Raw genomic sequence first — 27130 nt, 5'->3', positions numbered from 1 at the left:
GCACTCTCCTTCCGATCCCAAGCAGGAACACAAACATAAAGCCAGAGTTTGCACTGGCGGCACAGCCCCAGGAAGCCACGCTTTGAAATGACACAGCGTTTTTTCTGCCGCTGTTGCCGAATCAGGAAATCTCTCTACAGCACGCCACCAACATACAGCAAAAATCTGTGTTAAACGCTCTCTTCCTTATTTTTAAGCCTTCTCAGGTTTTTAAAGTAGGTTTAGTCCATCACGTGGGCGCCATTTTGTAGTAGTATGAGCGGCGGGGCTGGGCCCCCAATACCCCAGCCGCCTGCCCGGTTCGGCTAGCTTATGCCCCGAAATAATTACACACAAACTGTATTCATTTAAACACTGCTCTGGCCCATTTCTAATCATCTGTGTAGCGCCCCTAGGTGCGCTTACCGGGAAGGTTCTAGCCTAAGTCCATCCTGGGTCGGAGCTGGGGCATGGTGTGCGTCTTCCCTGGAGCCGGTAGCATGGCGTCTCTCTTGCGTCTTCTCCGGAGAGGGGAGCTGCGGAGTCTGACCTCACTTCCTCTTCCTCCCGGCATTCTGTTCTGTTTACTCCACCCACCTAAGGGTGGGCCTATCCAATGGGCCTAGCAGTTTCTTTATTGCTTAGAGCCAATGAAATCAACAGATTGATATATGACACTCCCCCATCAAAAGGTTATCAGACTTACACCTGATTTCTCTATGGAAACAATGAAAGCCAGAAGGTCCTGGATAGAAGTACTGCAGAAGCTAAGAGACCATGGATGCAAGCCCAGACTACTATACCCAGCCAAGCTTTCGTTCACTATAAATGGAGAAATCAAGACATTCCAGGATAAAAACAAATTTAAACAATACGTAGCCACGAATCCAGCCCTACAGAAAGTAATAGAAGGAAAATCGCAACCCAAGGAATCCAACATTGCCAACACTGCTTACAATAACTCAGGCATCTAGCGACCCTTCACTAGCACAACTCGCAGAAGGGAGACACACAAATTCTACTTCCAAAAACAATAAGAATATCTGGCGTAAACAACCACTGGTCATTAATATCACTTAATATTAATGGTCTCAATTCACCTATAAAAAGGCACAGGCTAAGAGATTGGATACGAAAACAGGATCCAACATTCTGCTGTTTGCAAGAAACACATCTCAACCACAAAGACAGGCATCTACTCAGAGTAAAGGGCTGGGAAAAGATCTTTCAAGCAAATGGTCCTAAGAAAAAAGCAGGTGTGGCCATATTAATTTCTAACAAAACTGACTTCAAACTAAAATCAATCCGAAGAGATCGAGATGGACACTTTATACTCATAACAGGAACAATTTGTCAGGATGAAGTCTCAATCCTGAATATTTACGCCCCTAATATAAAAGCACCCACGTATGTAAAAGAAATATTACTAAAACTCAAGGCAGACATCAAACCACACACACTAGTAGTAGGAGACTTCAATACACCTCTCTCAGCAATGGACAGGTCAATCAGACAGAAACCTAATAGAGAAGTAAGAGAACTACTGGAGGTAAAAAGCAAATGGACTTAACAGACATCTATAGAACATTCCACCCAAATAGGAAAGAATATACCTTCTTCTCTGCAGCCCATGGAACCTTCTCGAAAATTGACCACATACTCGGAAACAAAGGAAACCTCCACAGATACAAAAAAATATCAGTCTCCACCTGTGTCTTATCAGATCACCACGGATTAAAGTTAGAATTCAACAACAATCCTACCTCCAGAAAGCCGACAAACTCATGGAAACTGAATAGTCAACTACTGAACCACACCTGGGTCAAAGAAGAAATCAAGAAAGAAATTAAAGTCTTCCTTGAATTTAATGAAAATAAAGGGACAACATACTCAAACTTATGGGACACTATGAAAGCAGTGCTAAGAGGAAAGTTCATAGCACTAAGTGCCCACTTAAAGAAAACAGAGAAAGCATACATCGGAGACTTAACAGCACACCTGAAAGCTTTAGAAAAAAAGAAGCAGATGTGCCCAGGAGGAGTAGAAGACTGGAAATAATCAAACTGAGAGCTGAAATCAACAAAATAGAAACGCAGAAAACAGTCCAAAGAATCAATGAAACAAAAAGTTGGTTCTTGGAGAAAATCAACAAGATCGACAAACCCCTATCCAAACTAATTAAACGACAGAGAGAGAACACGCAAATAAATAAGATCAGAAATGAAAAGGGGGACATAACCACAGACACAGAGGAAATTCAGAGACTCATTAGATCTTACTACAAAAGCCTGTATGCCACAAAACTAGAAAATGCAAAAGAAATGGACATTTTTTTAGATAAGTACCACATACCAAAGCTAAACCAAGACCAGGTGAACATCTAAATAGACCTGTTAGTCGCGAAGAGCAAGAAACCGTTATCAAAAATCTACCTTCCAAAAAAAGCCCAGGACCAGATGGTTTCAATGCAGAATTCTACCAGAACTTCCAAGAAGAGCTAATACCTATACTCCTTAATGTATTTCACAATATAGAAACAGAAGAGTCATTGCCAAATTCCTTTTATGAAGCTACAGTTACCCTGATACCAAAACCACACAAAGACCCAACCAAGAAAGAAAATTACAGGCCGATCTCACTCATGAATATCGAAGCAAAAATTCTCAATAAAATACTGGCAAACCGAATCCAAGAACACATTAGAAAAATTATCCATTATGATCAAGTAGGCTTCATCCCAGAGATGCAGGGCTGGTTCAACATACGCAAATCTATCAATGTAATCCACCATATAAATAAACTGAAAGAAACAAACCATATGATCATTTCATTAGATGCTGAAAAAGCATTTGACAAAATTCAACACCCCTTTATGATAAAAGTCTTGGAGAGATTAGGGATACAAGGATCATACCTAAATATAATAAAAGCTATTTACAGCAAGCCGTCAGCTAACATTAAATTAAATGGAGAAAAACTCAAAGCCATCCCACTAAAATCAGGAACACGACAAGGCTGTCCACTCTCTCCATACCTCTTCAATATAGTGCTTGAAGTTCTAGCAATAGCAATAAGACAACATAAAGGGATCAAGGGGATTCGTATCGGAAAAGAAGAAGTTAAGCTCTCGTTATTTGCAGATGATATGATAGTATACATAAGCGACCCCAAAAACTCTACCAAAGAACTCCTACAGCTGATAAACACCTTTAGTAATGTGGCAGGATACAAGATCAACTCCAAAAACTCAGTGGCCTTCCTATACACTAAGGATAAGGAAACAGAGAGGGAAATTAGAGAAGCATCACCTTTCATGATAGCCACAAATAGCATAAAATATCTTGGGGTAACTCTGACCAAGGATGTGAAAGATCTATTTGACAAGAACTTTAAGTCTTTGAAGAAAGAAATTGAAGAGGACACCAGAAAATGGAAAGATCTTCCTTGCTCCTGGATTGGGAGGATCAACATAGTAAAAATGGCAATTCTACCAAAAGCAATCTATAGATTCAATGCAATCCCCATCAAAATCCCATCAAAATTCTTCACAGATCTGGAGAAGACAATAATCAACTTTATATGGAAAAACAAAAAACCCAGGATAGCCAAAACAATCTTATACAACAAAGGATCGTCTGGAGGCATTACCATCCCTGACTTCAAACTCTACTACAGAGCTACAGTATTGAAAACAGCTTGGTATTGGCATAAAAACAGAGAAGTCGACCAATGGAATCGAATAGAAGACCCTGACATTAACCCACAAACCTATGAACACCTGATTTTCGATAAAGGAGCTAAAAGTATACAATGGAAAAAAGAGAGCATCTTCAACAAATTGTGCTGGCAAAACTGGATGTCAACCTGTAGAAGAATGAAAATAGATCCATATCTATCACCATGCACAAAACTCAAGTCCAAATGGATTAAAGACCTCAATATCAGTTTGAACACAGTGAACCTGATAGAAGAGAAAGTGGGAAGTACTCTACAACACATGGGCACAGGAGACCACTTCTTACGTATAACCCCAGCAGCACAGACATTAAGGACCTCATTGAATAAATGGGACCTCCTGAGATTGAGAAGCTTCTGTAAAGCAAAGGACACTGTCACTAAGACACAAAGGCAACCCACCAACTGGGAGAAGATCTTCACCAACCCCGCAACTGACAAAGGTCTGATCTCCAAAATATATAAAGAACTCAAGAAACTAGACCGTAAAAGGCTAATCAACCCAATTATAAAATGGGGCATTGAGCTGAACAGAGAATTCTCAACAGAAGAACTTCAAATGGCCAAAAGACACTTAAGGTCATGCTCAACTTCCTTAGCGATCAGGGAAATGCAAATCAAGACAACTTTAAGATACCATCTTATACCTGTCAGAATGGCTAAAATCAAAAATACCAATGATAGCCTTTGTTGGAGAGGTTGTGGAGAAAGGGGTACACTCATCCATTGCTGGTGGGAATGCAAACTTGTGCAACCACTTTGGAAGGCAGTATGGCGGTTTCTCAGGAAATTCGGGATCAACTTACCCCTGGACCCAGCAATACCACTCTTGGGAATATACCCAAGAGAGGCCTTATCATACAACAAAAGTATATGCTCTACAATGTTCATAGCAGCATTGTTTGTGATAGCCAGAACCTGGAAACAACCTAGATGCCCTTCAATGGAAGAATGGATGAAGAAAGTATGGAATTTATACATATTAGAGTACTACTCAGCAATAAAAAACAAGGACTTCATGAATTTTGCATACAAATGGATGGAAATAGAAAACACTATCCTGAGTGAGGTAAGCCAGACCCAAAAAGAGGAACATGGGATGTACTCACTCATATTTGGTTTCTAGCCATAAACCAAGGACATTGAGCTTATAATTAGTGATCCTAGAGAAGCTAAATAAGGAGAACCCAAAGAAAAACATATAGGCATCCTCCTGAATATTAACCTTCAGCAAGCGATGAAAGGAGACAGAGACAGAGACCCAAATTGGAGCACAGGACTGAAATCTCAATGTCCAAATCAGGAGCAGAAAGAGAGAGAGCACGAGCATGGAACTCAGGACCGCGAGGGGTACACCCACACATTGAGACAATGGGGATGTTCTATTGGGAACTCACCAAGGCCAGCTGGCCTGGGTCTGGAAAAGCCTGGGACTCTCTGAACATAGCGGACAATGAGGACTACCGAGAACTCAAGAACAATGGCAATGGGTTTCTGATCCTACTGCACGCACTGGCTTTGTGGGAGCCTAGGCAGTTTGGATGCTCAACTTACTAGACCTGGATGGAGGTGGGGGTTCCTTGGACTTCCCACAGGCCAGGGAACCCTGATTGCTTTTCGGGCTGGGGGGAGACTTAATTGGGGGAGGGGGAGGGAAATGGGAGGCGGTGGCGGGGAAGAGACAGAAATCTTTAATAAATAAATAAATTAAAAAAAAATGAAAAAAAAAAAAAACAATCCCAGGCAGTCTCTTCTCAATCTAGAAAGAAGTTGCTAAATCTGCTTAGGAGAACATGATGCCAATTAAACATTTCTGGTTTTACACAATTCTCTTAATCTGATTTAAAGCCATTAGATCTTGTACAGCCATTCCTGTGCTCCAGGCCAGTTTCTTCTTGAGGACTGTTTTAGACAAAAGGCCATTATAAATCAGAAGTCATTCAATAAATTTAATCTGTAATCCACAATAATTTAAAACAACAAAATGATTTATTCAATGGTTTAACAAAAATTCAACTTACATCTTATATAATTTATCTACAATTGCAAGCTCATGTGATCAAATGTTGAATTACAAAGGCAAACTCATTAGGGAAAAATATAATTTTAATTTTTCTTTCTCTTGGATTTACTGACCTCCTCTTCTACATAGAACCCTATCCTAGTTAGAGTTTCTATTGTTATGACAAAGCACCATGACCAAAAAGCAAGTCAGAGGGGAAGGGGTTTATTAGGCTTACATTTCAGCATTACTGTTCATCCCTGAAAAAGTCAGTACAGGAACTTAGACAGAGTCGGATTCTGGAGGCAGGAGCTGATGCAGAGACCATGGAGGAAAGATGCTTACCAGTTTGCTGCACAGGGCTTGCTCAGCCTTGGGAAGGCACCTAACACCATGGGCTGGGCCTTCTTCCATAGATCACTAAATGAGAAAATTTCTTTACTGATGGATCTCAAGGAAGCATTTCTTCCTCTAATGCTTCTTCCACTGATTTCTCTAGTTTATGTCAAGTTAACATAAAAACACCTTGTACAGCCCCTTGTGTTTCATTTTTTTCTGAAGTTGTATTCTGATTTAAAATTGCCTGATAATAGAACACAATAATCTGAGCTATCTTTAGTTTAATTAGAACAAATGGAAAGATACGGATAATGAAAGGTTACTAATAAAAAATATGGGCCAATATTATTTAATTTTCTCACTACTGTGAATAATCCCTGACATGAAGCAATTTAAGAGTGTCAGGATTTGTTCTGGCTGACAACTTAAGAGATACAGTTCAACCTAGTTAAGAAGGCATGGCAGGATGAGTGGGAAGTGGCTATTCCCAATATATACTAAGCTAGAGAGTACAAAACAGACAAAAAGTAGGGCTTACCATTCAAATCCCAGGTCATGCCCACTGTTCTACCCCACTCCAATTAATTAACTGTCTCATAAAATCTCAGTTCTCTGAAACAGATTCAACCATTTGTCAATCAATAATGTCAACATATGAACTCATAGGGAACATTTCATATTCAGGTAAGGCAGACTCTTCTACATTCCTGAATGAATATTGAATCCTTGACTCCAGAGCCAGGTAGCCAAACAGCAAATACCTTCAAATCTTCATGTAAAAGTAAACTGTTGACTATCAAACTAGGAATATAAGTTAGTAAACGTTTTCTTTGTGGCTAATGGAAGCCCACAAAATCCCTTTGTTAGTTTTGTTCTTTTCCTTTAACCAAAGATTAGGCATGTTTGTGATAAAAAAAAAAATCATGTTCTCCTTTCCCACTTCTTTTTATGGGATTACTCAGCATTTTTTGCTACATGGACATTTTCAGCTTACACTGTACCTTGCTGCTAATGCTTGTAGAATTTTTCATAGCAGAGAATTATTTCTGGTTAAGAGCTATAACAATTTAAAACATCTTTTGTTTCAGAGAAACTTCAGTTCAGTAATACCTTTATGGATGTTAGTTGATAATTTCTCTTGAATAGCACAATTAAATATTATATAATGTGTTTAAGGAATATACCACAAGGAATGACTTTTATCTACAGGTAAATTGACTATCTAGATCAAAAAAAATCAGTATCATAATTTTCAATTTGTTTTTATATTTTAAATATGGAAATATTATTTCTTAAATTTTGTGAGATTATAATTCAAAGGATGATGGGCATACTATCATGTTGATGAGTACTACGTACTCAAAGAAGAGATGAGTGATATACCACGCCACATTTTGATTTTATGTTCCTAACAACATACCATAAAATACAATAGAACTTTCTGCAAGCTGGTACAGCCTGTTTGGATATAAGTATGGCAATTTCTCAGAAAATTAGGAAACAACCTTTCTCAAACAATACCACTTTTGGGTATATATCCAAAGGATGCTCAACCATGCCACAAGGACATGTGCTCAACTATATTCATAGAAGCATTGTTTGTCATAGTCAGAACCTGAAAATAACCTAAATACCTCTAGACTAAAGAATGAATAAATAAAATGTGGTATTTTTTTTTTCGAGACAGGGTTTCTCTGTAGCTTTCTTGGTTCCTGTCCTGGAACTAGCTCTTGTAGACCAGGCTGGCCTCGAACTCACAGAGATCTGCCTGCCTCTGCCTCCTGAGTGCTGGGATTAAAGACATGTGCCACCACCGCCTGGCTAAAATGTGGTAAATTTATACAATAGAGCACTACACAACAGAATAAAATAATGACATCTTGGAATTTGCAGGCAAATGGATAGAGCTATACAAAAGCATATTGAATGAGGTAACCCAGACCCAGAAAGACAATAATCATATGTACTCACACATAAGTGGTTTTTAAAGATAAAGCAAAGAAAACCAGCCTACAAATCACAATCCCAGAGAACTTAGAAAACAATGAGGACCCTCAGCGAGACATACATAGATCCAATCTACACGGGAAGTAGAAAAAGATAAGATATCCTAGGAAACTGGGAGCATGGGGACCATGGGAGAGGTTTGAAGGGAAGAGGAGAGGAAGGGAAGGGAGCATAGGACAAAAAGTATAGCTAAATAAAATAAAATAAAAAGAATTAAGATAAAAAGAAAGTAAAATAATGCATATTATGTAGCATAATAATACATTTCATAAAACTGTAATAAACAATACAATTTTAGGGAAATTTATACAGGCATTAATACTGTTCATATGCTTCATCAATTTACATAAATGTGTATTTTATGGTACATATTAAGTTAGTGTTGTAGTCTTGTTATAGAAGACAGGATAAGAATCAGACAGCTGATTAATGGTCTCTGGCTTCTAAATTGCTTCTTTCAGGTTAAGATGCACAGTGTGGACTATTAAGGTCAGGAGTGTATGAACTGTCTTTGCTTGCTAAAGCACATTATTAATTAGATGATCCCCAAGACTCTACATGACATCCTTCAATAACTTCCAATTTATTTTGGTATAATCGATGATAAGTATCAAGGACACCCTTCTTAAGTGTTCTTAATGACTATGGTTTTTCTAGTTTTCTTTTTTATATTTCATCAGCAATACTCCTTTGATCTCAGTTGCATTTCTTGGAGAACTATAATCACTGATGATTTCTTATTTTAAAATCCAGTGGTATTTTAAAATGCTTTTATTTTTTTAAAAAAAGTATTAATTTATATTTGGTAGGTATGATGTTTGTCTGTGTGTATGTATGTTTACCCCGTGTTTTCCTGGTATCTATAGAATGCAGAAAAAGGTTCACTGAAGTTGGAATTACAGACATTTATGAGGTACCATATGGGTGATGCCAAACCAAAAACCTCTGCAAGAACAGCAAGTGCTCCTAACCATCACATAGTCTTAAAATATTTACTTTGACAAGTATTTATTTACTTTGAACTCTGTATAAAGTTGGGTGTTAAAGGTCCCTTTTCCTTGAGATATTAACACACATTTTAAAATAGTGAACTCTGTCTGTCCCCTTTTAATGCCAGAGAAAGCAGTAAATCTTTTAGCAAATGTCTTATTAAATATCAATTTGTAAGTAATTTTAGAATGGGATTTACAATTTTATATGAAATGTAAATCATAAAACCCATTATAAATTATATTTTCCACCTACTTATTCAAAACAGAATGTTCTTATATATTCAATAACAAGAAAGGACATTAAAGTAATACATAGATTCGGATCTTAGAAGAAAACAGAATGATATTAAGTTAAAAAATTAAGCTTCAGTTCAATGTTTATTGTCTGAGAATAGAACTGGTCGTAGTGTGTTTACATTTAGGAGAGGCACTAGTGAATATGTTCTTACACACATACGTGTGTTCGAGAGAGAATTTTGAAAATTATGCAGTATCATTTTTACTGACGGATAAATTTCTGACTCACCTATATTCACCTAGATTGTTTACCTTTTTGGGATAAATTATCTATATAGTTGTATATGCAATTCCTAAAATCAAATGTATTTTTAGGTTGAAATAGTTGCTTAAGGACATCTTATAAATTTAAAAATTAGAATGCATTGTTTTATGCTTGCATTGTTATCTAGTTGCGATTACAATTTTTTCCAACCAACATTTTGCCATATATTCAGAACTATAGAATTATTTACATTACAAAGTATTTGGCTTCACTAGTTCTCACTAAATCTTATATCATTCTCTAATCAATCACTGACCTGTCTTTGTTACATGAGTAGTTAGGTTCTATAATTTTATGTGGTTGCAACATAAATAAATGCAATATTTAGGAAATATGCACACTTTAGTATTTTATGTTAATTTAAGGTGAAGAGTTTCCCTTTCTCCTAGATACTTCCCACATGTTTTCTTGCAACAAATATCATTTTTAAAATAATATGGTCACTTTATTTCTACATATTCTGACAAAAAGAGCCTCATGTTTTGACTTGCATCATACCCTTAGACAGTTTATTAAAAGGCAGATTATTACAGAGATGTTTCTTCAGTCAGTATTCACCTGGTAAGATCCAGGATTTATTTCTGACAAGAATGTAGGAGATACCTCCAATTTCAGGTACAATTGTGATGTCACACAGTGAGACATTATGAGTTGCCATCCATCGTTATAAAAGTACCTAACTTTTCTATGTAAGTGATCCGAGGATGATTGTAACAGTAGATAACATGAATTTAGAAAGTTTAATATAATTTTGTCTAAAATATGCAGTTTAATATAATCTCATGGAATAAGCAGTAAAATCAGATCAACATTAAACTTGAAAATACTAAAATAGCATCATTCTGAAACATTGAGACTTCCTTGGAAAAATTTCATGTGCTTGTTAAATTGAATCCTGGATTTCAATATAAAAGTTAAAGAGCCATGAGTTTATGTTTCTAATACTTTACTGAAAAGTTTATTAAAAGGAAAGCAAACTTTGGACACCAATTTCCCAAAGTGAAAGATTAGAAACTGGTAAAGTTGAGACCCTATTGTCAGTTACCTGACTCTAGCAAATTTTACCGGTGGAGAACCCCTCAAAACCTCTTCCACACTAATAGCCAATTTTTTTTATCATAGCTAAAAAAAGCTACATTGCAAGATTGGTGTTTGGAATCATTAACTGATGAAATATACTGCAGACCACCAAAATTAATTAAAATTTTGGAGGAATTCATTGTGATAACTGCTTCTGGAACATCAACTTTCATAGTATTTGTCATAGTTATCAAAAATTGTGGGAATATATATATATATATATATATATATATATATATATATATATATATTGTGATTTTCAAAAAATTGTTTCACATGGTAGTGCTAAGTCTTCTGTCTGCTATTTCATAAATAACAAGCAGAGTGACTTTTTTCAATATCCATTAACAATATTAACCTCAATGACACTGAAGGTGTATTAATACTAAAATTTATTATTCAAATAAGTGCTTGTGGAGAAACATATTGTTTTCACAACTCAGGTGAAATTTCTTGATATTTGGTATCTGTTTCTCCAGCAAGATGTATGTCTTATTACTGAGTAGTTAGTTTCCAATCACCCTGCTCAGGAACATGGAAGATTGTATATATATATATATATTTTTTTACCACATGCCAACACTGAGTTCAGATGAGTACCAAGCATAATATCTTCATGCATTCTAGCCTACACTGACCTCTGTGCTCTTAGTTTTCCCTTTTCCTTGTCATTTTCAACTTGCTACACTGGCACTACTCTTCTGAGTTCTATTTTGATCAATAACAATTTCCAAAGGGATTATTTTCTGCAATCTCTCTTTCACTACCACATAACTCTTATCTTGAGTCTATTCCATTTAAAGTTAAGTATCAGGGATTTTAAAAAAAATGTTTATTTCAGAACTGTATTATGTTATTTTCAGAGATATGTCATACTTCACAGTGTTACTTTATAATCATACATTCAGATTATTTCCTGGTGAGAAGGATAGAATAGGTCTGTCTAAAATGTTAAATGTGTGAATAATGTTATCATATTCTTTGTAGAATTTAGTTTCTTCTTAAAATACACATCTTTAATATTTATTGACTACACATTAAACTGATTTTTTGAAAGCAAATGATTATGAAGTAACTTTATAATTTGAATAACATCATTTCTGATAAACAGTGTGCTTATGTACATCAATCATTCAGGGTCAGGAAAGAAACCCCTTGGATTAAATGTTTTTGCGAACCTAAAATTGGATGATATCAAAAATTATATTCCCACATATTTTACAGATTTTATGTTTGAAATGTTTTTCTGGTGTTACCAGTCTAACAATTTTGTAAAAATACAGATGGGAACTGTGGTAATCCTGATATTGAGATTAATTAAATGAGTAGACATCAATAAACAAATTTATAATACACAATTTTAGGTTTTAAAATATCAAGATACTTGTATATTTCACTTGTATGTGTATAACATGTAGTGACAACTGAATATTCTGAAATGAAAAAAAGTTAAAATTTCCAACTCCTTATCTATTTTTCCATTTATGAGGATCATTTACACAATGTACTTTTCAAAGGTTGGGATAATTTATTCATTTTGCTTATAATTAAATATCAATTGAAGAGGATTCATTCATGGGATTACTTTTTTCCTCTCACTGATGTGGCTGAGGAATTATCACTAAAGGTCATTATTTCCTCGCTGTAGTATCTAAGTAAGGGTCTCTTAAGTTCTCAAAAGAACTATCAAAATTCTTTTTTTAAATTTTTAATGTATTTTTTATTAAAAATTTTGACCTCCTCCGATTTCACTTCCCCTCCCCCCAACTCCCCTCCACTTCTTTCTCCAGTCAGAAGAGCAGTCAGGGTTCTCTTGCCCTGTGGGAAGTCCAAGGTACTCCCCCCTCCATCCAGGTCTAGGAAGGTGAGCATCCAAACAGACTAGGCTCCCACAAAGCCAGTACATGCAATATAATCAAAACCCAGTGCCATTGTCCTTGGATCTCAGTCAGCCCTCATTGTCAGCCACGTTCAGGGAGTCCGGTTTGATCACAGGCTCCATCAGTCCCAGTCCAGCTGGCCTTGGTGAGCTCCCATTAGATCAGCCCCAAACTTTTTTTTTTTGGAAAACTGAGCTTTGAAACAATCATGAGTCTGGGGAGATATTTTGAGCAATTGAGAATCACTCATGAGCTACGTGGTTTTAAACACAAAGTGAATTCCAAACCAAACAACAAGCTCTGTTACCTACAAAACCATGCAGGAAGTGAATTTAACCATTAATTAATGCAAGGCCACACAAGGTAGACATAAGTTGAGGAAACGAGAAGCACATGTTCACTAAACTGTGATAAAGATCTTTGATTGGTATTTTAAGAAGATCCTGAAGAACACCAAACATCACCCATGAGATTATTCTGCCAATATAGAAAAATTAAAGGGCTTGATATCATGACTGAGGGGGCAGTGGGACAAAAAGAGGAATTGCTGGTGTAATCTATAACCAACCATGAATTTGTGAATGGAACAGACATTCAGAAACACAATACTGTGAAAAGTCAGAACTGTGAAGTGAGAAAAGTTCATGGAATCAAAAGATTCCTAGTCCTTCAACCAGTGAAAGAAGTCAAGGTGTTTCCAGAAACTTTAATGATGGTCATGCAGGTGGTTTTGGTACCATTGGTCATTTTGATCGTGGAGGAAACTTCAGTGATCCCGGTGAGTTCAGTGGCAGGCTTAGTGGTGTGGTATATGCTGGCAATGGAGATTGTTATAATGATTCTGGGAATGATCAAAGAAATTCTGGAGGTGCTGTGTTGGAATCTGTAACAATTTTGACAATTATAACAATTGGGCTTCAAATTTTGAATAATTTGGAGTCTGAATTTTAGGTCTTATAGAAGTGGAGAGCAGTACTTTGCTAACCCGTGAAACCAAATTAGCTATGGTAGTTCTAGCAACAGCTACTGCCACAGCAGTAACAGAAAGCTTTATTGCCAGTAAGCAAAATTTGGCAGGAGAGGAGAACAAGAAATGTGATAGGGAGGCTCCAGTTTATAACAGATTTTGGACTAAGCCAAACACAGTGGAGGACGTGTCTTGCTGCTACAAAGAATTGTTTCATACTATTGTGTGTAGGCAAAAACACTCTGGGAATGTATTTGTCACTAATTGTATAACAGGTTATTTTAGTTAATGTTCTGTTGAAATTGTAAAGAATCTTCACAAAGGGTTTTTATGCAGACTCTTTTTAACCATGCTGTTCTTTGCTAAATGTGAAACTTTCATCATGGCACTGAATAAGTGTTTGTTTAAAAAAAAAAAAAAACTGCTGTGTAAAGTTAGTCTGCTCTGAACCAATTTTGGTAAACTTACAACCGTATGTTTACCTAACATTATGACTTTACCATTCCTTTTATAATGCCATCTTCCATTTGTAGTTTACTTATGTTTGTGTAGAGTAGTCATTTTCTTTAGAATCTTATGATGTGGGTGTCCTCCTATATGTGTGCTGCTTTTATTGTTTAATGAGTAAAGAACTGCTTTGAGCCTCTGGCAGGGAGAACTGAACTAGGCAGGGAAAGCTAGGCTGTATGCTGGGAGAAAGAAGGGTGAAGTCAGAAAGATGCTATGAGACCTGCCAGAGACAGATTCAAGAACTTTAGCTGATAAGCCACAGCCACGTGACCATATACTGATAAATAGAAATAGGTTAAATTAATATGTAAGAGTTAGCCATTAAGACACTAGAGCTAATGGGTCAAACAGTGATTTAATTAATACAGTTTCTATGTGATTATTTCTGGTCTAAGTTATTCAGGTGGCCAGGAACAAACAAACATCCTCCCTTCTCCTATAATCTTAAGTGTACTTAAATTGACAGTTTACTGTTGATATTTTATTTTCTGTCAATTGAAATGGTCATCCATGAATAGCCACCAAATTTCTTTATAAAAATGGTTGTTGGCATAATTTATGTAATATCAAAATTGAATAATGATAACATAAAATAACACATGAGAATGAAGCCTGAGTCATCTATGGTCATGTGTAAACAATAAATGATTTAAGTCTCTCAAAGACTCAAGTCAAAATGAAGGACATAAGGGTTACTAACAAAAGTTGTTACATGTAAGTTGTGTTGTCAAAATAAAAATTCTCCCACCAAGTGATGGGGGAGTGTCATATATCAATCTGTTGATTTCATTGGTTAAGCAATAAAGAAACTGCTAGGCCCATTTGATAGGCCCACTCTTAGGTGGGTGGAGTAAACAGAACGGAAGGCTGGGAGAAAGAAGCTGAGTGAAGTGAGTCGCCATGATTTTCCCACTCCAGGCAGTTACAGGTTAAGATCATTCCTGGTAAGCCAGATCGTGGGCTACACAGATTGTAAGAAATGGACTAGTCCAGGTGCGAGAGTTAACCGAGAAAAGGGTAGATATAATGGGGTAAGCAGTGTTTAAAAGAATACAGTTTCCGTGTAATTATTTCAGGCATAAGCTAAGCTAGCCATGTGGGCGGCTGGGTGCGGGGGACACAGCCCCGTTGCACCTTTTTCAACAACCAAGTTCTCTGTATCCCATATTTCCCTTGCACATCTTAAGAATGTTTTTTGATGTGGACTCCTTTAAAACAACTGATTTCCCCAACTTGTCATTAATATAGTATCAATTCATCAAAGATTTTTTATTTTATTAAACATATTTTAATATGCCTTCTCTAAGATAGCATATTATACTCACAGGAAATATATTTAAAATATTTTGAATAATAATCCAATTAAAATAAAATATATGCTGTAGCATAAGAAATAACATTGCTTAATCATCATAGGAATACTTTATTACAACAGCTCTGAGAATTCCATAACACTCTAAAAGCATTTTTACAGTTGCAAACATAAGCACAAAGCAATCAACCAAAATATTTGAAGCTTTCTGTATAAAGTTTGGGGATTTTTATGTTATTAATCTTCTCATGCTGCAAGTGACTTGGTTTATTATTTGTACTTGGAACACATAAATCTAGCTCTTTGGTGGTAACAAACTCAAAAGATTATCATTCCTATTCATGAAGCTTCCTTTCCTAAAAAATGTCCAGTGACAAATCATCAGATATAATTTTAGATTTATCTTCCTTAGGAATTTTATATTCTAGCAAACATGCTCTAAAATGTTTACTTTTGATTTATGAATTGAAGTCTGTTTTTTTTTTAATTTTAAACAGTCATTTAAATGTTGAATTGATATTTTCCTTATTATTTAAAATACTATTTTATTATTTTTTTGAGAATTTCGTATAGCATATTTTGAATATCTTTAATCTCGCATCTCAGATCCAATCCTACATCCTATGCACTCAACATCTTGGGTTTGGGGCTGACCATTATAGTCTGCTCATCCTCCCAGGAATATGAAGTTAAATTTTAAAAAAAATGATTACATCTCTGTCAGAAGCAATACATTGTCAGTGGTTCCTAAGCATGGTATAAGAATTCAAGCCCATCTCCTATGGACATCCTGGTGTTTGTCTTACTTGAATTAGCACATGAATTTTATGTGTTGTTGCAACTGTTGTTGAAAAATCCACTAATCTATGAACATAGCAATAAATTATTAGAAGTCAGTTGAATACAACATCCATTTAGAAGATTAATTATGCTAGAATCCACCCAGTTTGTATAACTTTTAGAGCCATAGATTTTGGTCTGAATAATAGTGATGGCAGATATGGATTCCATATGGCAATAAATAAAATCAGAAATTTATTGGTTACTGTTATAACACTTACATCACTGTAACACTATAGGGCATATTGTATCCAGACATGCATTATTGTATACCCCAGAGTCCAAAACTGGGTAGGATCAAGCACTACTTTTATTTATTTCTCCATAATCTTTGACTAAAACATGTGGAAATACTGACAATGGGCCTTACCAGAAAGGCCAGGAGCATAATCAGGAAAAATGTCAATTGTCTGCAATGTTTTAATTCTGATAGGAGCCCACTTAACAACCCTGAAAAGGGAATCCATTCTTTGTGCTGGAAATTTAATTTCCTGTGTGTTGTCTTGTTATATTTAAAGACATGGTAACATTTTCTGATTTGAATACAGGAATATTTGAAAGGGTTCTTCATTAAATATTTCACAAAATTGTGTCACATGGTCCATAAACATGCAGTATTATTTTGATGCAGGGTATTAACTTGCTTATAAAAATTGTGATTCTTCATATAACTTCACCATCTTTGCTTCACTTGTACTATGACCATTATGTATTATAAAGGTGATAGTTTGTCAAAATATAAAATGATTAAATTACATCATAAAGAAATTTCACTTCTCAATTACTGTTATTGAATTATATTTGAGGAAAAATAACTGGCACTCTCAATGTTATTTTTTCTGTTATTATTATGCTTGATGTTTGTAACTAAACTTTTATTCTTTACAAATATCAGCTTTTAATATAAAAGAGAGATTGTGTTGTCCACCCAATAACATATTATTAATATTCTCATATATTGTTCATATGTAATTAAAATATTTTAACCTAAGTTTCTGACTCTAAAAATTCCAGAAGAAAATGTTCTTATAGATAAAAATTCTATATAGATAAATTATAAAATTAAATTTTCTGTAATTTGTTTAAAAAATTATTGAAAACTTAAACTTCATAACTTTTTTGTGTATTCCTAGGCAACTAAATCATTACAACTTTTAACAGAAACACTTTAATCATATCAGCACTTTTTCAAAATCCAAATAAGTGTTGTCATTTTCTCTCTTACATTCAAATAATGTACTGTGGTCAAAAACAACTTAAGGTCATCAAACGCTTTCTTCCTAATGTATTTAGAATAGTAATTTTCAGTATGGCCTGTGTCAACGTAAATTATTTGTTGAACAGTTTTCTAGGAAATTGAAATGTAACATGTTTATATATGCAGGAGAAGTCCCACACAGAAATTGAAATTTGAGAATTCTGATTGGTGTAATCAAAATGGAATAACAAAGTTATAGAGTAAAATAACTCACAAAAGGTAAACTGCAAAGTGACTTCTGATAGAGGACTTTTGTAATTTTGAGCATGTCAGAGAAAATAAAAGATTAATTTAATTTTTTTCTATTAATGTATAGTGTAAAATTACTTTTAAATAAAGTCTGTAAAAGTCATTGACAAAATATTATTATCAATATGTTTTCAATCATGGTATTATCGTGTTATAGGTAATTGGGTAACTCTTCTGGAAAGGTTTATTCCTTCATAGAACCAGAGGAGAGCCTAAGGGGAGCCATGAAACACATAAGAGACATAGACTCATGCAGTCTCTCTCTTAGCTTACACAAACATTAAACAATGCCTGGGAAGAAGAGACTGTTGCACGAAGAATACTGGGCCAGGAGATCCAGTGAAGCAGATTCCTAAGCAGATAACTTGGCAATGAGAGATTTTTAGATATATGGCTGCCTTTATTTCTTTCAAGATCCTGTAAGCAACTTTAATAATTCATTGGCTCACCATTCTGAACTTAGACGGAAAAATTTATTTCTTATATCATTACAACTTCTCTCTGGTATGAATAGAAATATTCTTCAAAAGAAAATATGTGTAACAATATTGCCTCAAAAATAATTAAATGAAATATTACTAAAGAAATGCAAGTATTTAAAAAATTATATTAAAGAAATTTTCTTATCATTATGTAAAGTCCATTCCTTCGGTCAGTATGAAGCAAAATAGAAATGTAAATTTTATGACTATTATCCTATTGAGGTTAGTTTCTAAAAAATTAACAAACATGCAAAACACTAACTCAATCATGCTATAAGAAGACATTTTCCCAATTTGCTAGGCAATGTAGAAAGTATGAATGAGCAAATTCTACATTTTGGAAGCATGAAGCAAAATATATGCATATCGTTTTACAATTTAGCTCTTATATGGCTTATATTCGGAGTAAGATTATTAATTTTTTCAAAACAAATTTGACCTCGAAATGATCTCTGGCAGTTTTCAAAACTAGAGGAAAGCAAGAGTTTGTATACCATATTTGAAAATAATTTTTCTAAATTTATTTCAGGTTATAAGTTGATAAACTACTTTTGCATGAAGGTAAAATTAATCAGAAATACAGAAAACTTTTGACTTATGTTTATCCCAAAACATGATTATACGTTTTCATAAGGAAAAATGCATAGTACCTTTAAAAAGTTCATTTCCTACAGCAGAGTAATTTAGAGATGGAAATTGAACACAGTATTGATTTCCAAATTATTCAGAACTCCATCTATTAGAAAGCAAGTTTACTCCATATAAAATGTGAAAATTCAAGTGACTTTTCTAATACTGTAGAAAGAATAGACAATTTCCCACATATCTTCCTATTATCTAAGAATCATACACACACACACACACACACACACATATATATATATATATATAGCTGTATTTGCTGTATGTTTTAAAAATATGCAGGTATTTATTGATTACACAGTGATATGTCATTAACAAAACATATACAATAAATGTTCAGCTAAAATTTCTTATTTTACAGCTAAAGCAAAGGTTCCATAATGATCACTTTACAACTTGGAAATTTGAATCTCTAAGGTTTCCAAAAAGTTTGGATACTGTTGAGGATGAGAAGTAATACAGCTCTGATTTCTAAATTTTATTTATTTATTTATTTATTTATTTATTTATTTATTTATTTATTTATTTATTTAAAATTTCTGCCTCCTTCCCACCTCCCATTTCCCTCCTCCTCCTCCCCCTTCTCTCCTCCTCCCCCTACTCTTCTCCCCCTCCCCTACTCCTCTCCCCCTCCCCCCACTCCATTCCCCCTCCCTCTCCAGTCTGAAGAACAGTCCTGATTCCCTGCCCTGTGGGACGTCCAAGGTCCTCCCCCCTCCATCCAGGTCAGGAAGGTGAGCATCCAAACTGGCTAGGCTCCCACAAAGCCAGTTCATGCAGTAGGATCAAAACCCAGTGCCATTGTCCTTGGCTTCTCATTAGCCCTCATTGTCCGCCATGTTCAGCGATTTCTAAATTTTTGTGTCTATTCAATTTTTTCTTCCTGAACAATTGAAGGGCACACTGTCTGAGAAAGCAGATAACAGTTTCATTAAAAACAACAACAGTAATAAAAAAAATCACATATTTACCCTGTGTCTCCTTTCTCTGACAGACCATGTTTGCCGCAGTGTTTTGGCATTGACTGGGTACTGCAGTAGTGTGCATAAGAGTTATGATGTGGAGTACATACTTATTAGGAACCACCAAGCTTGGGCTTACTCTGATACTAAGGTAACAAATACCTCAAGAGACAACATCTTATCCTTCATGAGTTTTCTGAAGAATAAAAAGACACAATTTTCTTGGGTATGGAAGACAATTATCTTTCATTTCATAGGGTAGTTTATGACTAAGGTTCATCAACTAGGAAAAAAAGCAAACTAATACTTTCTAAATACGTACTTTTGAAAAAATTATTTTAAACAGTGTTTAAATATGTCAGCTATGAAAATAATGAGCAGTGCATATCACAACCAAATCTAACCATCACTAAATTGTTACGATACCAAGAAATGCAAAGTTTCTGTGGTAAAGCTCAGTGGGGTAGGAATAGAAGTCTCCACAGCTCTTAAAATCATAATAGTCAACCATTAGTAGTCATAATAACAAATTAATTAAGCAACGAAATAGCAGTCATGCTACTCTAGATTTGCAAATATTTGTGCTGACAATTTTCTTAAGCAAGTTATTATATAGTAGGAACAGGACTATTTAAGATATTTGAATTGACTTCAATTTACTGGCTGTATTACAAATTCCTATCAAAATTATAATTTTATTTTTATTAAATTAATTGTGTTGGTCATTAGTCTCTAGAGGACCAGAGCAAACAGAATGAATCTCTAGTGCAAGAGTATTTGTTTCATTGACTTAGAGGATATGGCCTCGGTCATCTACCCAGTCTGCACACTGGGTAGGTTGAGAACTTAGTGTCAGTACAGATGGCTGCGTGACTCAAGAGTTCCAATCTGATGCTGCAGATGTACTAAAGGATTTTGGAAAAATGTTGGTCTTCTGGCCATGTTGGAAGGTTAAAGAAGCTGAGCTCCTTTGATTCTAAAGATAGCAGCAGCAGAACAAAAGCAAAGAAGACTCCTCATTAGCAAGGAATGAAGACAGACAGACAAGGGAAGCAGCGCTGTTGTTCCCACGTCCTCTTGTAGTTGGACGGTCACTCTCATGATCCATTGTAGGCGAGGGTCTTCTCTGCTCCTGAAAATATGCCCACAGTCCCATACAGAGGCAGGCCTCCTGGTTAATTAATTGCTCATTAAATCCAGTTGAGAAGATAGGTTACCCAACACACTAAGTTTCTGTAACTTAGGTATAGTTAGAGATTTGTGTCCTTTCGGTTTCAAAATTCAACAAAATAATAAATAAATAAAATACATTTTTAACAGATTGTTTGTGATCGAATTATTGTAATCCTAAAATCAATTTTTGGGATATTTGTTTAAAATTGCTTTTAAAGTCTGCAATGAAATAACAGCTGTAGCCCTTCTGAATTTATTTGTAACTGGGATACCTGATGGTTGCTACAAAAATGAAATGGATTATTTAAAAACCGGACTAGCTGAACATAGTGGACAATGAGGACTACTGAGCACTCAAGAACAATGGCAGTGGGTTTTTGATCCTACTGCACGTACTGGCTTTGGGGGAGCCTAGGCAGTTTGGATGCTCACCTTAGGAGACCTGGATGGAGGTGGGCGGTCCTTGGGCTTCCCACAGGTCAGGGAATCCTGATTGCTCTTGGAGCAGATGAGGGAGGGGGACTTGATTGGGGGAGGGGGAGGTAAATGGGAGGCGATGGCGGGGAGGAGGCAGAAATCCTTAAATAAATAAATAAATTTAAAAAAATTAAAAAAATTAAAATGAATAATGGTTTTTATTTTGACTAGAATTACTCTGACACTTCTGTTTCTTTTTAAAAATTTGTTCTCCAAATTTCTTCATAAATAAGGAAAAATGCTAATCAATGTAGATAAAATGGCAATTATTTAAAAACAATAAAAATATTTTATTTATCATAACAAAATACATTATAGCTGTGTTCATATAGTCTGACCTTATTTAGCTGACACACTTGGTGAAATTAAATAATAATATTAGGTAGAAAAAGTATCTTCTAACTTTGTATTTTATACCAATACAGATTGCATATTACAGTAGAATAAAAATTATAGGTGATAAAAACAATCACATAATTAAGCTACAATATTGTAGGTTACAATAAACTCCTTAACAAACTGAAAAAAACTCACTCTGACCATTGATCAGGACATATTCCTTTGATATTATTCTTTTCATAAAAAGATAAATACACCTAGTAAATTATCCCAACTATGAAAATAAGAACTGTGAAGTGTTATGCCGTGTAGCAAATTCTGTCTTAATTTCTCAAACTGATAATTGTTTTATGACTTGCTTTCTGGGTTTCCTTTAAATGAGAGGGAATTGGGATATCTCTAATTTATTATTGAATATTATTCATCCAGTGGATTCCATTCCTGAAACTTGTCAAACATTACATATATTGTACCATCAATCACAGCCTAGTGAAGGCAGAAACTATGCCATATCCATATTTTCTAAGAATTTCTTATGTTAAAATCATATGTTATTTGGGTATGTTCCTTGCTAAGTGATCTTACTAGTTTTAAAGATGATTAAAATATCAATCTCTGATGCAGACAAAAACTAACAGTAACACACTCAGTGACTTAATGTCACTGCTTTTCAAGGGGATATGAGTTTTGTTTATAAAATAAAATGAAATAAATCAATATATTCTCCATAGAGCTATACTTCCAAATAAAAATAAACTAAATACCCTATTTTTAGCCACATGGCCAATACAAATCATGAGTCTGATTGGAATCCTTAAATGGCATGAATTAGTACATACCAATAAAAGTGTCTTGGAAAAATTTCCTGTTTGATTTAAACTAGTGAAAAAAATAACATTAATATTTAAAATCTTGTGATTTTTATTTGTTACAATTCTAGGATCATTAATACAAAAAAGAACAAGTGCCTCAGACTCAGGTGCGCTCTTGGGCTAGCTTTAATCCATCTGTTGGTCACTTAGGAAGAGATTCCTAGTGAAAGATTATCTGCATTGGTTTGGTCAGTGTGGAGTCTGAGCAGAATTCTAATTAAGTCAATTGAAGTAGGAAAACCAATCTCCCTTTGGGCTACATTGTTCTCTAGAAAACAAATCCTGGGCTGTAGAAGAGTATAGAAGTTTAGTTGAGCACAAGCAAGCAAGCCAGAAGGATCCATTCATTTCTCTCCTCTGTTCTCTGTAGGTGTTATACACCCAGCTGTTGCAGGCTTTTACCACAGCGGCTTCTCACACCGATGGATTGTAAGCTAAAAGTGAGAGCTAGAACATCCCTGTAACATTAAGCTGCATTTTGTTAGGGCATTTTCTCACCTCACAGAAATGAAACTTTGCCAATAGGTGATCGTTCTTTCACCTGAATTATAGCTTCTGCACTAGATGCTAACTTTAAAAAACTTTAAGATATTCTCATAAGATGTAATCAAATTTTATTCTCAGAAAAATAGTTAAGGTAAAAAGTATACTTAAAAGTCAAATAACTACTTTTTATTTTTCTATATAGTAATATTTGTCAGTAACTATGCTGTAGTATGGTGATTGTTAAGTGCAGATATTAGTTAGGGATTCCAATCTTTTAATTTCAGAAAAATAAAGCATGATAATTAGAATACTTATCCTTAAGTGTTAAACTGCATAAAGATCAATGCAAAATAGTGAATTAACCTTTGCATTTCCTACTGTGCACATCAGATCAATTACTTTCCTCAAATTGTACTGTTCACATGTATGATCTTTAAAAAATGCTGTTTTCACTATATTTTATATTTGTACTATCCTAGCATAAATATTAATTTTGGAAATTTAGAATTAACTGTCTTACCTATTTAGTGAGCATTGTCTTGAAAGTGGGAGGTTTCCCCCAATACATATAAATTCCCAGGAATTCACTTTAATTAATTATTGTTGATAGAAATTTGTTTTCATATTCAAAAGTCAAAAATCTACATGAGCTTCTGACTTCATATCATAAACATTTATTTGGATCTGAATGAATTACTGAAACCAGATTCTTGGAGTGGACAATTCTCCTGTGCCACTGTTGGCACAACCCTAAAACTTCAGAAATTTCTTTTCACATTAGAATAAAAATTAAACTTGCTCTTAATGATTTTATGCTGAACAAAAATACATATTAGATAACATCAAGGTTGGTTCATCTGTTGTAATCTTCGGCTGCTCACACTTCATAATGTAAATATAATTATCACACACCTCAGCCAGTAAGAGAAAGAGATTAACTTTTAATACAGCAATCTTTATAGCTTTGCAGGAGCCTTTGGAAGACTATGATTGACTATTTCTTTTTGTGAGCTCATTTAATGCATTTTGTTTCAAGTTTTCATTAGTATCTTTCTCTTAATTTTTTGGAGATATATTTGTCAACCCATATTACCATAATTTTGGTTGTATATATCAATGGACTGAACCATACAACCTCATTTCAGGACAGCATCCCATTGAAACATCAGGGACATGTACACAATGATTATGTTCATGGAGAGATGCTTCTGAAGTGTGACATATGCATCATGTTTTAATGTGGTAAGAAAAGGGACAAAATGCTCTTTCCTACTATACTGTTTGTGCATTTTCAGAACTCTGGTGTCCACATTGATGAATTAGTAAATAGGCACAAAGTTATATTAAGAGTAGGAGATATTAGTGTTATTTTATATTTAGAAGTTTGAAAGTAAAGTATCTTGGTGTAAATTACACATTAACATAATTTGTTTTTTTTATTAATTTTAAAGTAGTAGCATATGATTAAGAAAAGTTTATAAAATAGACTATATTAAAATAAAATCTAAAAAAAACCTTACAATTGTTTCATAGTAAAAATTATACCTTGAATAATGGACATAAAATAAAACATCAAGCCAGAGATTAATAAAACTTGGCTTATCAAATAATAATTAATATTTGGCTAATATTTTGTTATTAGATAGAAGAAAAGATGTATGATACATATATGATCACATTAGGAGTAATGCAGACCTTCCATAAGAGTAGCAAGGATCCTATGAGTCATTCCTCTAGCTTCATATTTAAGGTTTCAGTAATGATGACTATGATTTTGAATATTGATATCACTTGGGTTTTATCCACACAGGAACACTTTATCAATGATGTGGTGTGTGTGTGTGTGTGTGTGTGTGTGTGTGTGTGCGCGCGCGCGCGCATGCATGAGCACGTGTGCATACTGATGAGTATACCTAATAGCACTTTTTTCCATTACTCAATTGTGAAGAATTTACTTTGGAAAAAAGTCTTAAAGTATCCTCATATCATGTTAGTCTGCATATTTTTCAATCACCAATTAAACCAGCTATTGAATCTGTCATTACTTATTTAAAAACTAACAGGCACAATGTATGAAACGGGCATGATGTTTACTTACTGCTAAAATATTCAGAATTTTTAAACTGCTCCATCCATAATTTACCTGTAGAATGAACATTAATTTTATAAAATAATGGTGGGTGATCAGAATCTGTGTGTGTCCACAAGTGATCTTCTACTTCAAATTAGGATACATACTGAAAAAAAAAAATGGGAAGAAAGCTCATATCCACCAAGAGAGATAACTGTGAGGTTATAGTCAGAGACAGAAAAAGAGAAGCTCTAGAAATTACTGGAAGCAGCAGAGATTGTCTTGTATTCTAGATCTTAGAATTTAGAATTTAAAACAGAGATGAGCAGCTGACCCAAAAATCCTGTATAGAATGTTAGTAACACTCTCATGAATAAGAAAACAACAAGATGAGTTACAAGCAGCTCCTCTTAGGGGGCATGGTGAACTTTACCTATTTTAAACATAGACTTTATTATTTCATGATTTGGTTCTAAGAGATATGCTGACTATGGTAAAAATTGATCACTGGGTCATGGATATTCAACAGTTGTGTGTGCTGGTTGTTACAAACCAAGCATTGTCTTATTCAAAACTATTTATTGAAAGGAACAGCTTAGGTTGCACACAGGAAGTGTCCTAGAAAATGAAAACAATAATTTCAGGCTTTTATCAGTGTTTTCCTGCTCTACACAGCACTATGCTTAATAAAGTAATATGTGACAGGATGTTTATACATGGGGCATGTATATATTAAAAGATTCATAAAATGGATTTTACTTTGAGTTCTAACTTATGCAAAATTTCTGACCTAAATACATATATTCCAAAAGACAACAAGCAACATGTTTTCAACCACTGTGTTCATAATGCATGCTCACAATGTAACATCTATGAACCAGAATGAATTTAAGATTAAAATATTATTAGAAAACAAGACTTGTCATGCTTAATTATAGTGTAATATTTATTTCTCATTCTTTTCATGGTAAAATTAATTACAATTGCACCCATGACATAGCATGATTTAAATATTTCTGTGTCTTTATTTTGGATATTTAAATATAGAAAAAAAGTCAATTTGCACATCTTTTAAAAATGAAATTCTATAGCTGTATGGGAACAATATAAAACAAATATAAAGATAGTTCTGCGCTTGGAAAATGCTGGTTCTTTATTAGATTCTACACTTCAAATTGGAGATAGTTGAGTATAACCTAATCATATGCTGTGTTTTAGTACATGTTATATTTTAATATTCTGGTGCACTGAAATTCCATGAAAAATATAATTTTCCATGGGACATAATGAATTGTTGAGGGTATACCAACTTTCTTACATTTAGTTTTTCTTGATGCCAGAACCTGCCCTGTGCTCTATTTTGACCAAGGAGAACTCAAACGCTGTCATTTTGAATGACAAGGTAAACATTGAAAAGATTGGAAATTTGATAAGGGTGAAATAAAATATGGTTCTTGGCAGCTTTTCATTGTTATGAAATTGACTTCAAAGTGATTGATGTCTTAGTACTATTTTAAGTTATGTCAATTTTATTTGTGATTGCAATTTTATCAGAATGTACTTATTACTATTACTTATTTTAATTAAAACTTTCTTTACTCCTCATAATTTTTTAACTAATTTCAACTCATAATTATTTGGACATTAAAAACAGTGACAGTTTTTAACAGAACTCAATGTTCTTGTGTAAAGCCGGAAGACAATTACAGTAAGGAGGTGGCATTGAACACTTTGGATAAGTAATATACCATTAAATCCCAGTGGAAGTAACCTGAATATTGCTGTCTCCCAAATGGAAAAGTTCAGAAATAAAATTATTTTCTACAAAACCTCATCAGAAGCACATGGCAGAAAGATCTCTAGAATTTCTTATAAAATTATTATATAATTATATATTATTCTACTTTGGAACGT

This window comes from Microtus pennsylvanicus, chromosome 1 (assembly GCF_037038515.1).
Source record: "Microtus pennsylvanicus isolate mMicPen1 chromosome 1, mMicPen1.hap1, whole genome shotgun sequence".
NCBI classification, from domain to species: domain Eukaryota; kingdom Metazoa; phylum Chordata; class Mammalia; order Rodentia; family Cricetidae; genus Microtus; species Microtus pennsylvanicus.
Note: the sequence above shows the minus strand (reverse complement) of the source record.